Source organism: Kryptolebias marmoratus, linkage group LG2 (assembly GCF_001649575.2).
Source record: "Kryptolebias marmoratus isolate JLee-2015 linkage group LG2, ASM164957v2, whole genome shotgun sequence".
In the NCBI taxonomy this organism is placed as follows: domain Eukaryota; kingdom Metazoa; phylum Chordata; class Actinopteri; order Cyprinodontiformes; family Rivulidae; genus Kryptolebias; species Kryptolebias marmoratus.
The window spans coordinates 12,119,625-12,123,933 of record NC_051431.1 but is presented as its reverse complement, the minus strand read 5'-3'; positions in this window follow the sequence as shown (position 1 = coordinate 12,123,933).

The following is a 4,309-nucleotide window of genomic DNA, read 5'->3' as shown; positions in this document are numbered from 1 at the left end:
AATAAATGCTTCAAGTTAACACACACTCAACAAGGGATCTCGGTTGCCACACAGATACACACACATCAGACACAATTATGTGCATAAGCCCACGAACAAGCCCCTCCGCCCATTATCCTGTACGGCGTCTTTCTTGATCCCTGCAGCCTACACCAGTCTGCTCTGCCTCCCCCTCGCCTCCCAACCCAAGCGAGAGCACGTTTGGGGGAAGAAATTGGCCCAATAAATCAAAACTGTAACACAGAGCAGTGTTCCTCCGTCCCTCTGACCCCAGAGTCCCATTAAGCAGCTCTCGTAAGGGTCCTGGGAGGAAACGAGCGAGCCTGAACTCCTTCCTCTCCTCGCCGCCTGGGCCGGCTCAGCGCACGGCGCCGCACGATTCCCACACACCGTCGGGGCTCACCTCTGACTTCTGACCCTTAGAAATAAGAGGGGGATGGGTTGGGATGGGGGATGGGGTAGAGGGGACCACCCAGTCGAGCTCTTAGGGGGCCCCCTGTGGATGGGTCGGCTGAAGGGGTGCGGGTCCGACACTTATTGTGGGTCGTGGAAGGGGAAGCAGATCAGAGACACCTATTTGTTGGTGGTGGAGGTGGTGTTGAGCTGAGCGGAGGGTGGAAGAAAACAGCGAAGGGCGGGTGAAAAAAAAGGGAGGGGCTATAAAACCTGTGTGATCGTCGGGGGTTCACTCTGCGCCTCGGTAAACAACCAGACAACTGAGAAAGGAACAGTGACATCTGGGGAAAAACTTCTGATTTGTGTGATTTAAACAACTTTATATCACAAAGATGAAAAAAGCAGACTGATGATGAAGATAGGTTTTGATATTGAGCTGTTAAAGAAAATTGTTCTGCAGTTTTAATTTTAAGCCTTTGATTTATTACAAGTTGGCTTCAGCCCATCGATTTTACTGTGTCCAGATAGTTCTTTTATGTAATAATAAATTGAATGTAATTAAAACTTTAGACATAAAGAACATGGCAGTCAAGAGAAACTACACTTGAAGATATACGTTCAAGATAGTTAGTTATTAAGTGTGTCAATACATAAGCATCGAAGCAGACTGACGCTACTGCTATTTTGCTTTGTTTTGTCACACTTTTTGTCCGTTTTCACGTCCCGTAGCTTTGGGGAAATGGCTTTTGGTCACGGTACATCGTATGAAATGAGCAAAAAAAAAACTGAAAAATGTCCCCATAGACTGCAATGATTTTAGTGAAAGACACGAGAATACAACATAACTCAGGCAGAACTCAAAGTTTAACTGGGTCATAAGAAGTTGGACTTTACGAGAGTGACCTGGCTTTTAGAGATAATGTTACAGCTTTTACTCAGTTTAGGTTTTTAGATATTGGACGCACTCGTGTTTCAACTAACATTTTATTTTTTGGCAAACAAACTCTTACTGACAACTTTTTACCCCCCAATTTTAGGTCAGCGTCTGTAAAACCGTGTCTGTGTTTTCTGTGGCCGCCATCTTGAATAGGGTAGACTCCATGATGACCATCCAACGATTACTTCCTGCAAGCTTCAGTAAAATCAGTCTTGGGGTTCATGAGATATTTTGCTAACAGACAGACACGTGCACACGCACGAGCATGGGGGGAAAAAAACATCACGCCCCGCCGCCGAAAGCCAGGCGTCAACCGTGCATCGTGTCTTGTTCAGCGGAGCGAGGCCAGGGGATCATGGGAGGAGAGGAGCAGACTAACAAAGGCAGTAAAGACAGGAGTGACAGAGGAAAGAGCTCCAAGAAACAAAGCTTCCACAGGGGACGGATGGGGGGGGCAAGAATGTGCCGGCAGGTAGCACGGGGGGCCCAGGAAGCAGTGATACATGAGGAAACATAGAGGGGGGTAAACAATAGCAGGAGTGTGTGTGTGTGTGTGTGTGGAGGAGGTGGTGGGGTGCAGCACAGCCCAGGGGTATATCGGTTTTCCCACCCACCCCTCCTCACCTGCTCAGCACAGCCCCCCTCCCCCTGGGAGCAGGCCTCAGAAGGAGGAACATGAACGGCTGCTCTTCATCTCAGCGCAGGAATGTCTGCACGTGCGTCCACGCCTCACGTCTGCGAGCGTGTCCGCCGCAGACACGAGCTGCTGATTAACTGATGCGACGATAAGGCGGGGAGCAAATCTGTCAGACGGCTGTCAGCTGCCTTCTGGAACAAAACGCACGGTTGGCTCTTCCGGGCGCTTTTGAACTTCGAAGTCTCCACTGATTTTCACCGTAATCAAATGTAATAATAACTGAAGAAATTCCTCTTATTTTATATATAAAGATAGTGATGCAGAAAACACGTTGTGAATAATCTGACAGATCATATTGGGTTTCCTGTTTCTTTCAAAAGGTGTGTAAAAACAGAAAACACAGCTAATGCTCTGTAACTTTATCCTGCAGATGTCGTCCACACAACATTATTAACGACAACCAGGTCTCTGTAGGTTCATTGTTCGTCGTCGAGCCCAAAAGTCCACGTGATTTCTTTCTCCAGGCAAGAAATGAAACGTGTAAGAAATCAAGAAACACAGTTCATTTCAGCTGGTTGGGAAGCAATCTGGAAAGGCTTGTTTGAAATATCAAATATTGATGTTTTATTGAATAAATGCTATGTTTTTGGGGGGGCTAAAAAGAAAAAGGTTGACAGCGCTCAGTTTAAAATAGTAAAATGGTTGGGGTGCATTAATGCGCATGACGTCCAGAGGTCATTTTGTGTTCAGGTTATTCTAACAAGTTTGGATCTTTTGTAAGGCAGCTCTCTGGAAAGTTTAGGATTAATTCATATCTTACCAAGAAAATCAGGACGAGCTATCAGCTCGTGAATCCGGTCAGAACTCTGATCCTCCGAGTTCAGGTTGTTCAAAGCGCTATCTACAGCAGGTTGGATATTAACTGTTCACGAACCTTCCACAGAGCCAAAGTTTAAAAGATCTGTTTTTGAAGGAATGGGAGAGCTCTCTGTGTATTTCTATGGGGGAAATTGTTGTAAATAAAGTTAAATAATCCAAAAAGTACAAAAAGCTAAAAGTCGAAGGGCACCTGATCGAGCTGAAAGTTTTGATGTAAGAATCATTTAAAATCCGATGGCCGACAGAAGAACAGGTTTTTAATCATGTCCTCCACGCCTGTAGGAGATGATCTGAATTATTCTTGTTTCTAAAAGAAACAATAAAATGCTGCTTGTTGGTTCTTGTGCGACACGTTGTGACTGAACAGCTCATGTAGTTAAAACGCAACAAATAGTTTAAAAAAAACAACTAATATACCTTTAAGATTCTCAATAAACCTTCCTCTTTTGGACAGGATGTCTCAGACATTTAGATGTTTTATTTGACATATTTTACACCCCCTTTTTTAAACCACTTGGAAGCACTTCTTAAAACAGATTTTGCATTAATCACTATTAAGCTAATACTTTAGCGTATTTTAGCGTATTCTGCTGTAACCTGTTGGTTCTAAAAGCTTCTCAGATACGCTGAGGCTCAAGTAAAATGAAACTGCAGACTTTGGCCTCCATCTTTGTGGAAAAGCGTTCATCTCCTTTTTGCACAAAAAGAAAACAAGGAGAAATTGTTTCCCCAGCCCTCGTCGTCGTCGGAGGACTCTACTGAAGATCCAGCCAGCACCGCTCAGACGGATTGAGTCCGACGTTAATGACCGGCATCTATGGCCAGCTCCACTTTTAATGGTCCTCATGTGGAAAACAAATCCCCGCAAGCAGCTCGTGAAATCTGGTGGAAAAGCCCATTAATGATCCGTCCTGGTGGTGTTTGTTTAACGGAGGAGTCTTCTTAGCCGAGGAGTTTCACTTTGAAAGCACCTAAGTGGGATCGTTGCCGCTTTCTTTTGGGGTCCGAGACCAGTTTTATCTCCAAGAGAGGTGGGCAGGCATGTCGCCTGTGCCTGCGTGGATGTGTTTGTCTGTTTGTTAGCAAAATATCTTATGAACCAGTAATGTCTTGATGAAACTCTCTTTAATCTCTGTAATCCCGATTTGAGATGGTCGCCACGGTTGAGTGAGCGGAGCAAATTCTTCTTCTTCTTCCTGTAGATTTTTTGTTGCTTGACTAATAACGTTGGACCTCCATCAGGTTGGAAAGGGGTGTGTGCTTTTTCATTCGGCGGGGTTGGGGGGTGAGATCAGATGGAGGATGGGGGTGTTTTTCTCCCTGAGACTCTCCGTCTTTGCCGCTGACGTCTCGCTTCAACGCGCTTCAAATAAGAGGATGATTTTCAGAAAAAGATGTGGCGTGAATCATTTGTCATAACTCTGGTTTCACTCTGCCTATTGACTTAATTTAAACACGGG